Genomic DNA, 11854 nt, shown 5'->3' with positions numbered 1-11854 from the left:
GCCCTTATATGCAAAGGTGTTTGCTAAAGGATTTGCCCAAATTCTTGTAACAATATTACTGGAGGGCAGTTTTCCAACTGGCTTAGTGCTTGTCACTCCAACGATAACACCTGGAAAGCTTATTTGATGACATCCCTCAAAGCAAAAGCCAAAAGGAGAAGATTAAATGTTCACAGCATTGTGTTTCTTGGCTCACGTGTTAAGACAACTAAATTTGGGGCTTCTTGGACATGGGGTCTTAAATGCCAAGACTTCGTTTTTATAGTAGCTTGTGAGTAAGAGGCACTTTTTGAGCAATCTAGAAACGTTTCAGTATTGTTAACATTTAGCACTGGTTGCTAATCAGGAAGCTCAATTACCTTATTTGTAGCCTCTGTAAAATGATCTTTGCCTTGGAAGACGAATAATGCACAGACACAAGACTGCAGTTAAGATGGGACACTTTATTGATATAAATTAATAAACTTCTGTGAAAGACCTGCAGAGGTAAACAATGAAGGGGGCGGAATCCCTGTCAAAACATTTTTTTTCTTTTTTTTTAAGTCAAATTGACATTTTAATGTATCATAATGTGTTTCTACGCAAGGCTATCAATATCCATTGTGGTTTAAACATCTGACCCTTAAAGCAGATAGATTGATAGACAGATAGATGGATGAATAGATAGATTCTACGGAGATGGGCGGCATACAAATTTAATAAATAAAAATAAATAAATAAATAGATAGATGATAGATAGATAGATAGATAGATAGATAGATGATAGATAGATGATTGATTGATTGATTGATTGATAGATAGATAGATGATAGATAGATAGATAGATAGATAGATAGATGATAGATAGATAGATAGATAGATAGATAGATGATTGATAGATAGATAGATAGATGATAGATAGATAGATAGATGATAGATAGATAGATAGATAGATGATAGATAGATAGATAGATAGATAGATAGATAGATAGATAGATAGATAGATGATAGGTAGGTAGGTAGGTAGGTAGATAGATAGATAGATAGATAGATAGATAGATAGATAGATAGATAGATGATAGGTAGGTAGGTAGATAGATAGATAGATAGATAGATAGATAGATGATAGATAGATAGATAGATGATTGATAGATAGATAGATAGATAGATAGATGATAGATAGATAGAAGGATGATAGATAGATAGATAGATAGATAGATTGATAGATAGATAGATAGATAGATAGATAGATGATAGGATGGATGGATGGATGGATGGATATATAGATAGGTGATGGATGGATGGATGGATGGATGGATAGATGATAGATATCAAAACATTTCTAAGCAGCTATGGGTGAAGCTCCTTGCTGAGCAAGGAAAGGTTCACCCTGGCCTTTCCCTTGCTCTTCACCACACCACTTGGCATGTGGGGAGGCTCACCCCAGTTTACCTTCTGGGTTCCTGATACAGGTGAACCCCAATGGCACTCCCGCTCCATAACTCAGGCCCGACATCCTCAGAGCTCCTGGCGAGGGGCAGCCAATCACCTTCCAAAAGGCACCCTAAAGGAGAACATGCAGCCCCCCCTGACCTGCCCCCCCATGACCAAAGGGGATTTCAAATTAACGAACAATGGAAATGGAATTGCCGACTAAAGCACCCCTTACCTGTCCTCTCCCAACCAAAACAGCTGTCAACAAAGGTCACAAAAAATTCCTACCCAGCCCCCATTGGCAATGCTAACACACCAATAGGTAAAGGGAGAGCAGGCGAGTGCATTTAGCGACGGTCTGAAAAATAGGGTGATCTGAGACAGGGGTGGCCTTTAAATATCCCGCCCCATCCCGCCCCACCTGCCTGCTTGCACCTGCACAGTAAGCAAGGAGGCCGACCAGCTGTTTGGAGGCAATTTGGCACTTTTGCGCAAGATCATCCACTTCCTGTTCTGGACCCATGATGGAGCTCGTGCTTTCGGATCTGTCGGCAAATTTGGCAGCGGGTAAGCCTGCTTGCCTTCAAGCTGCTCTGAGTCTTTGGAGAGGGGCGGCATACAAATCTAATAAATTATGTCAGTACAACACAGCAAACAAGATCACTATGCTGGATTTCGTATTTCATCACCAGTCGGGCGCTTCCCAAGCACCTAGGACTGCGTGATGTAGCGGCGAATTATGTTTGCCGACCCCAGTAAAGCGGCCTTTTGCAATTGACAGGTGGAGATTTTGTCAATTCCAATGGTTTCCAAATGTCCGCTGAGATCTTTTGGTATTGCGCCCAGCGTGCCAAGTACCACTGGGACCACTTTCACTGGCTTATGCCAGAGTCGTTGCAGCTCGATTTTTAGATCTTCGTATTTCACTAATAATTTCTCTAGCTGCTTCTCCTCAATTCTGCTGTCTCCTGGGATTGCGATGTCGATGATCCATACTTTCTTTTTCTCCACAATCACAATGTCTGGTGTGTTATGCTTCAGAATTCGGTCAGTCTGAAGTCGGAAGTCCCACAGTAGTTTTGCTTGCCCATTTTCGACCACTTTTTCGGGCTTATGATCCCACCAGTTCTTAGCCACTGGTAAATGGTAGTTCCGGCACAAGTTCCAGTGGATCAATATTATTATTATTATTATTATTATTATTATTATTATTATTATTATTATTATTATTATGCCTTGTTGTGAGCCGCCCCGAGTTCGTGGAGAGGGGCGGCATACAAATCTAAATAATAAATAAATAAATAATAAATATTATTGATAATTCCATTGACTGATTCCATGTCAATGCATTTACCTAAGGGATCTCTGACTTCACTACAGGGAGAAAAACTCTTCTTATGCCATAATAGATTTCTCCTTTGTAGACAATCAAGAACTTTTATATGTTGATGTAAATGTCAGCTGCAGTAATATGTATTCAAAGTGAGACCAATTAATCAGTGGAATGGCTTATTTTCAGAAAATTTGGGTGCTCCAACACTGGAAGTTTTTCAAAAGATCTACTTTTGTTTACTCTGTTTGGCAATTTTGGGGGAAAGAGAAGCCACTGTAGAAACAGCAGCTACATTCCAAGAGGAAATGGACCCAAGAGGCATCTACCAACAGCCCTAAGCAGTGTAGCCAATATATCTAGATTTTATTTTATTTTCTGCATCTGGGAGTTTTGGGATTACCATCCCTTCTACAAAATGCATAGAGATTTTTAGCCAAATTTGCAGCTTCGAGAACCCTTCAGCCCTCTTTGCTCTGTTGTAACAGTTCTTGTCTAGGTCAAAGTCTTCTTTTGGATTCCTATATTGTACCATGCATGCCGTTCTTTAGAACAAGAATCTCTGTACATCACAGTGATCTGTTTGTTTGTTTCAATTAGACCTCCTGAGATTATTTTATTAGAAGCAGAAATCATAAATTCTTTTGTGCATTGAACACAGGAAATGCTCTTGGTTGTTTGGTTACTTAAACATGGCTATTCCAAATCCAATCCAACATCTTGAGAAAAGGTACCAAAATAAAATAATTGTTAATAAAAATAAAAAATAGTTAGGCAGGAACCTCAGAGAAGTATTCACGCCAGTCATCAGTTGAAGGAAACCTCTTTACAAGGCAAGGGAAACTGAAAATATTTGTGTGGGCACATACTATGAAGCCTAAAAGCCCTTCTGAGTAACAACACCAATAGAAAAGAAAGAACTACAACAAGGTTTCATTTGCCATTTGCAACAGGAAGATGATGTTTACTATACATGAGAAGAAATGGTTCTTTGCCAAACCACAATATTCTATAATTGGCAGCAGTGATTTCAAACATACTTATAGCATTGTTTCACTAGGTTTAATGTCTTAATTTTGTTGGAAAGTAGGCATTAAAGAAAGAAAGGCCATATTAAAGTCTTTGGAACGATGACCAGTCCCTGAATATCAGCCCGATCCACAATGTGCAGTTTGCATAATATAATTATAGACCTATTATCAGATACAAATAACCAAGAACAATCCTAGAACATAAAATGACAGAGTTAGAAGAGACCTTCTAGTCTAAGCTCCATGTATGGAAGAAGACCCTATACCAGCAATGGTGAACCTTTTTTCCCTTGGGTGCTGAAAGAGTGTGGGCATGCACTATCACGCAGGCACGAGTGCCCCCAATCATGATTCAATGCCTGGGGAGGGTGAAAACAGCTTCCCTTGCTGCCTGGAGGACCTCTGGAGGCTGGAAACGGCCTGTTTCCCAACTTCTGGTGGGCCCAGTAGGCTCGTGTTTCGACCTCCCCAGGCTCCAAAGCAGGGATCCCCAAACTTTTTACACTTGGGGCCAGTTCACTGTCCCTTGGACTGTTGGAGGGCTGGACTATAAAAAAAAACGGCGACTGTCACCTCAGGTTCCTCTGGTGGGAGCTGCCACTTCCCTCCAGGCAGCCCAGCCAGGCTGCCATAGAAAGTGCAGAGATTATTGCCACCACCTCTGCCTCCACTCAGGGAGCCACCATGGTCGAGCTGAGTGAGAGGAAAAGGCACGGCTACCACAGTGGCTCCCTGAGTGGAGGCAGAGGTGGCGGCAATAATCTACAGCCGCCGGACTGGGCTGCCCTGAGGGAAGTGGCAGCTCCAACCCGAGGAAACCGTGGTGACGGCTCTATAACCTTTATCATGTATTTTACTATGTGTGTATATATATATATACCCACTAAAACCTTCATTGTGTATTGGACCAAACAAACAAACAAACGAATAAATGAATGAAGAAAGAAAGAAAGAAAGAAAGAAAGAAAGAAAGAAAGAAAGAAAGAAAGAAAACCCAATTTCCTGCTCAAGACAAATCTTATACCATCCCAGTCAATTCTCCAGTGAATTTTCACTCCACTGATTAATTGTTCTCCTGGTTGGAAAACTCCCCCTTACTTTTAGTTTGGATCTTTCTTTAATAAGTCAATGTCCTCCTCATTATGACATCCCCACCAGTACTGGAAGACACTTATCATGTCCCCCTTAATCCTTCTCTTCAATAGGCTAGACACACAAAGCTCCTTCAACCTTTTTTTCACTCCATAAAAAGGTTCAATCAGTTCATAGAACTCATGGAAATAATCATATATAACATTACCTGGCACTGTCCGCATTTACATTTACAAAACTTTCATATGGCATTTCATTGCCTTTTTGGAGATGGTCTTAATCCTTGAAAGACAAGTACAAAAACATTTAGCACAGTAAATCTCATTCATACCAAGAATGAACCTACATTATAATAATAAACACACACTGACATTTAGCTTTCTCGTGGCATTAGAAAATAACAGGAACACTTATTTATCTAATCACTTCTGCAAATAAAACTTTTTAACAGAATGAAGATGCCAAAGCCCTTATTTACATTTTACTGCTGTCCTCTACAGAAGGTGATGGCTCCCCCCCCCCAGCATTTGATGGCATCTTGTAATCTTATCTAATAGCCCATCTCTTGATAAAAAAATAACAATCCTAAACTTTCCTGAATCACCAAAGCTTTTCTAAAGATTTTAGCATTCATCTTTATGATTTCACAAGTTAGTATTTATTTGTTTGTTTGTTTGTTTGTTTGTTTGTTTGTTTTGTCCAATAGACAATGAGGGTTTTAGTGGGTATATACACATAGTAAAATACATGATGAAGGTTATAGAGGAGATACTCATAGTAAAATATATCCAAGAGATAATAGAAAAGAAGGTATAGTAATAGAACATATCAATGAAAGAATAGAAGAAGAGATATAGGAATAGAAGAAAGGTATAGGAGATATAGGAGAGCAATACATCTGAAAAAGAAAAATCTTCAGATTTCAAATTAAAAAAGAAATAGAAGTACTTACAGTATTTTATTTATATTGTAAGTTCATGGGCATCCTCTCACCCTTGAAAGCAGCAAGCATCCTGCTGCCAACTATAGTCCATCTCCCACTTGGATTTTTGTAGTGTCTTCTACAGGTGGCTTCCTTTAAAGTGTATTCATAAGCTACCTCTGAAAAATACTTAGAAGCTACAATTGGTCCAGTTTTGACGTGGGCACTTTTGGAGGCCCCTTGGAAAGCAAAGGTAGCACTGCTCTGTTACTGGGTGCAATTGACACTGTTAATTATGATCTATAAAGCCCTTCATGTCATGGATCTAGGACAGTGATGGTGAAACTTTTTTTGTTTGTGTGGCAAAAGGGTATGTGTGGGCATGCTAGGATGCGTGCATGTATCCATACCCCTTTCATGTGAACCTCCTGGACTGTCCACACACATGTGCACATTCCCCCCAGTCCATGCGCGCAGGCCTCACTGCAGCCTGGAATGTGAAAAAGTGGCCCAATCGGCAGAAGTTCAGAAAAATAGACTTCTTGTTTGCCCATTCTGCTGTTTTTTGCACTCCAGGGCTTCAGGAAGCTTTTGTTTGTTTGTTTGTTTGTTTGTTTGTTTGTTTGTTTGTTTATTTGTTTGTTTATTTGTTTGTTTATTTAGTCCAATACACAATGAGGGTTTTAGTGGGTATATATCTATATACACATAGTAAAATACATGAGGAAGATTATAGAGGAGAGGGGCGGCATACAAATCCAAATAATAAATAAATAAATCCAAATAATAATAAAATATATCTAAGAAAGAATAGAAAAGAAGGTATAGTAATAGAAAATATCAATGAAAGAATAGAAGAGATATAGGAATAGAAGAAAGGTATAGGAGATATAGGAGAGCAATAGGATAGGGGACGGAAGGCACTCTAGTGCACTTGTACTCACCCCTTACTGACCTCTTAGGAATCTGGATAGGTCAACCGTAGATAATCTAAGGGTAAAGTGTTGGGGGTTTGGGGATGACACTGTGGAGTCCGGTAATGAGTTCCACACTTCGGCAACTCGGTTACTGAAGTCATATTTTTTACAGTCAAGTTTGGAGCGGTTAATATTAAGCTTCCTGGAACTCTCTTGAGTGCAAAAAAACAGCACAAAGGGCAAACTCGAAGTGCATTTTCTGAACTTCCAGTTTGCCCATTCGGTGGTTTTTGGGCTCTCCGGGGCTCCAAGGAAGCTGCCCTGAAGCCTCCAGGGGATGAAACAGCCTTCCCCAAGGCCAAAAACCAGCTGGCTAATGCACACACCTGCAATGGAACTGCCATAGGGCAACATATTGTGAGCCCTCCAATATATCCCTGCATGCCAATTCTGGCACACATGCCATAGGTTCACCATCACAGATCTAGGATAACTGCAGAACTATCTTTTCCCAATGGGATTGATTTGCCCCACTCATGCTGAAAGATCTCCATTGGCTGCTGCAGAGCCAAGGAATTTCAGCTGGTGGGATCCAGAAGAAGAACCTTTTCTGCCATTGTTCTTCCCCTTTAGAACATCTTACCACAGGTGGTAAGAGCCATTCTTTCTTTCATATCTCAGGAAAAGCCTTAAAAGCACTATACTGGCCTTTGCTCTATAAATCTTGTTTTATCTTGTAAGCTGCTTAGAGTCACTTTGAAGCATAAGATGGAGATGAAAGGAATAAAAATAAATAAAATTGTCAAAAGAAGGCAGCCTATTTACATGTTTGCCTGCTGGGATTTGGGAAAGTTACAGATCTCGAAGGTTGCAATCTACCACAATCAGATTTGAGAAAGTCCCTCAAGCTCCTATCACAAAGTAAATACAGCGGTACGTCTACTTGCGAACGCCTCTACATACAAACGTTTTGCGATACGAAGACGGTGTTTAAGATTTGTTTGCCTCTTCTTAAGAACCATTTTCACCTTACGAACCCGAGCCCTGGTGCATGTGCTCTCTTACTGCCTCAGGGATTCCCCTGCCTTGTGACTGCCCCTGCCGGGACTCCCCGCCTCCAGAATCGATGTTTATCTATCTATCTATCTATCTATCTATCTATCTATCTATCTATCTATCTATCTATCTATCTATCTGCTGTATCTATCTATCATTTATCCATCTATCCATCTATCATCTATCCATCTATCCATCATCTATCTATCTATCTATCTATCTATCTATCTATCTATCTATCTATCCATCCATCCATCCATCCATTCCATAGGTGGAATTAAGGCAAAACCATGGAAAAGAACCAGAGAATTAAAAAAAATTCAATTAATTACATGCAGAAGGACCATTCTTCCTTCTATCAAATTATAAAATGCATCTTCTTGGAAATACAGGTGGGAGAAGCAAAGTGAAGTCCATTAGTAGCTACATTTGACCCTGGTAGAAGAGTGGTTGTGAAACTGAGCCAACAATTCAGGAAAAATTAGCTTTGTGAAATGATTTCTCTGCCAAGTTCTCTTAAAAAAACAAACAAACAAACCCCCTCTTTCTTCCTTGACACATACTCAGCCGTGGTTCCTGTAGAGTTCAATAGGACTTATCTCTGAGTAAAAGCATGCCCAGAATCATCATCTAGGAATGGTTTAGGGTAACCCTAGCCCTAATTCTATAATACCAACTATTGATATTTCTTCAGGAATACCTGAAGTCATTAAAACCTCTTCTACAATTAAATATGCTTAGCCTCTGTCATGTATGTACAGCTAGTTTATATTTTACAATTATTTCATGCCTCATTGCCATCACTTTGCAAGATAGACTCAGCAGTTTTATTTTATTCATTGCAGTTTGAAATCTTCAAAGCAACAGAAGATGAATAAAACAGCACAAATAAAGAAGAGGGTTTAGAAAAATGTCTATCTGCGTCAGCATGCTTATTCATACACCCCCCCACTTTAGGTTGTGGTTGGCTCTGGGCCAGCTCCTGCTCCAGGGTCTGTGGGGGTTGATGTGGGAGAATCCTCACATTATCAGAGGCTGGTTTTACTGCCAACAGCTTCCGACAGTGAAACATCTGTGTCAGGGGAAGATTCTGGAAGTTATTATTATTATTATTATTATTATTATTATTATTATTATTATTATTATTAATTAGATTTGTATGCTGCCCCTCTCCATAGAAGTGAAGTAGGATCGACAGAGGAGGTAATTACAGGCAGCCCATTAGCTAATTACCCCATTAGTGAACCATCATTATCATTGTTCAGAAGAGGAGGCATTCATAGATGTTTGCAGACACAGGTTGATGTCAAGGAAGGAACAAATGCGCAAGTATTATAGGAAATAAGGGAGAACGGCTGGGGCAATTAGGTTAATGGGGCTGCTGATAAATTGCCAGGGTTGTTGCCACTCGGCATGGCAGATTATCAGTTTGGAGAGAGAGAACTGTGTTTTCCGTCAGGATTTTACAAGGACTCTTTGAACTGTTTCAGGATTTTACCAGGACTAAGTTAAATTTGGCTTGAGGACTCTTGAAGGTGGGGTGGCTGTGACGTCTTCACAACTGCCTTTATCTGCTTTGCTTTTGTTTTGGCTTATCACAGCATTCAAAGTTTGTGGTTTGTGGGAGAGCACTTTGGCTGATAAAAGTGCATTTGGACCGTATTTTTTTCTTTGTGATAAACTGCCTTTGTTTACTTTACAAGAGAGTGTGTGTTTGAATTTACACTTCGGACTTAATTGGGGCTTGTAAGGTGATGCCCGGCATAACACTTTATATATATAATTGTGTTGGTGCTTCTTAAAGACCACCTTCAGGTCTTCAAAATGTGAAATTATATCTTACCCCATCACCCATGTCGAACTGCAGAGAATAAAATTGGAAATTCCCCTTGCTATTACAGGAAGTCCCTAATTTTTTTATCACAACTGGGTCCCAAATTAATGTTGTTAAGCAAGATATTTGTTAAATGAATTTTGCTCCATTTTACAACCTTTCTTTCCTCAGTTGTTAAGTGACTTTGATAAGTTAGTAACCTGGTTGTTCAGTGAATCTGGTTTCCCCATTGATGGTGCTTGTCCAAAGATCCCAAAAGGTGATCACATGACCTTGGGGCTCATCAAAAGTCATAAGTATGAACCAGTTGCCAAGCATCTGGATTTTGATCACATGACCATGGGGATAGTGCAAAGGTTGTAACTGTGAAACATGGTCATAAGTCTTTTAATAAATAAATATTGTATTTATTACTAATACAGACTAATTCATCTGTATTAGCAACATCCTATCAAGGTTTTTAGGTTTTTTCTAGATTTCGTACAATTTTATATCTTTATGATATTTAGTTTGGATTTGTGTAGTTGTAGCAGAGTCTAAATCCAGATTGATTCCTCTATGTCCTCCTTTTCTGACTTCAACACTGCCACAGATACATTCTTGTGCTGGAATGCAGTGAGGAAGTGGTTTCCCAGAAGGGATGGAGTAGAATTGAGGGGTGTAAGAGGGAACTCTGCCTGGATATCATGAGTGAGAGAAAGAGGGTGCAGACAGCTCCCCCACTTTTCATTGTTCACAGATAGTTGAGATATGTAGATAAAACATACTTGAGTATGTTTTCACAACCCACAAAGTTAAGGTTGAAGCTTGTTACACACTTTTATGGGAATTCACGCTGACAGAACTATTGAAAATTGGGAAAGATTTGCTGCTAGAGAGAAGGTAGCTACTGTACTTCAGCTAAATTTCCCCCCTAGTCTGGAGAACTATCATTTAGATTTTTCTACTGTAGGTTATTCATCAACCTTTCTTAATATCTGGGCTTCATCCTAGAAACTTTGCAATCAGACAGATAGTGTTGTACCCAGTTTAAGCCTATGAATAATATAATACTTTCTAAGGCTTTGCTTTCCTGGAAATATGCTTTTTTTTTTTAGCAACAAAATACTTTCTTAAAGCACACATTCTATCTCTTCCTAGTGTTTCTCTCCCTTTCATCTTAAAAAGTGATGTAAAAACTCCAAGTGTGTTTTCTAATTTGGAACTGAGGGTGATTTGATTATCCTAGTCCTGAATCAGATCGCCTTAAATGTGTCAACTACATTCTTAACAACATGGTAAATTTTAAGGTGAAAAGGAAAACTTGGATACCATGAATAATAATAATAATAATAATAATAATAATAATAATAATAATAATAATAATAATTTTTTAGATTTGTATGCCGCCCCTCTCCGAAGACTCGGGGAGGCTCACAACAAGCGATAAAACAATATTGTACAGGCACAAATCTAATATTAAGAAAAAACTAAAAACTGTAGTAGGTTATTCATCCATCTTTTTTATTATCTGGGCTTTATCCTGGAAACTTTGCAATCAGACAGATAGTATGGTACCCAGGTTAAGCCTATGAATAGTGTGAGATTACATTAAAAAAAACTTTCTAAGGCTTTGCTTTCCTAAAAATATGGTACCCACAGCAATGGGTTATTAGAAAAAATAAAATGTACTTATTGGTTGATTTTGGTGGGAGACTCTCTGAGGATTTTGTATTGGACTTGAGAATTATCTTTTCACAAATCACCCTACAGTATCAAATCCTACTTTGATTTCTTTTATTTCACCTTCATTTTGCATGGTTGTGTATTGCACTTAAAGGATGCCTTCTTCTCTATTCCCCTTTAAGTGGAGAGTGAGGGTTTTTTTGCTTTTCAGTGGTCTGACAATGAACACGTAGAGAAGCTCAGCTATATTGGACTATCTTATCCCAAGGGTCTGAAAATAGCCTGACCATTTTTGGTGGAGCTCTTGTTTCTGGCCTACTCTGATGGACCCAGGGGTGGTCTGCTGCCCAGATGAGAGAGAACGCAGTAGGGTAGCAAAAATGGAGTTCCACCCCAGAGCACCGAATTTGCACTGAAAGATGTTCAAAGAAAATGCAGGGCATCCTGCATAAGCCACACCCACAGTGTGGTAGAACTTTTTTTTGGGTAGCCCTTTACTGGATATACCCCCCTCCGCCCCCCAAATCAGGAACAAATAGCACTGTGTTGCAGTGTCTATGGAGAGTCTCAATTATCCAGGTCATGGTTGTCTCA

This window comes from Erythrolamprus reginae, chromosome 12, assembly GCF_031021105.1.
Source record: "Erythrolamprus reginae isolate rEryReg1 chromosome 12, rEryReg1.hap1, whole genome shotgun sequence".
In the NCBI taxonomy this organism is placed as follows: Eukaryota; Metazoa; Chordata; class Lepidosauria; order Squamata; family Dipsadidae; genus Erythrolamprus; species Erythrolamprus reginae.
The sequence above is the reverse complement of the archived record's forward strand: the minus strand, read 5'-3'. Positions refer to the sequence as shown.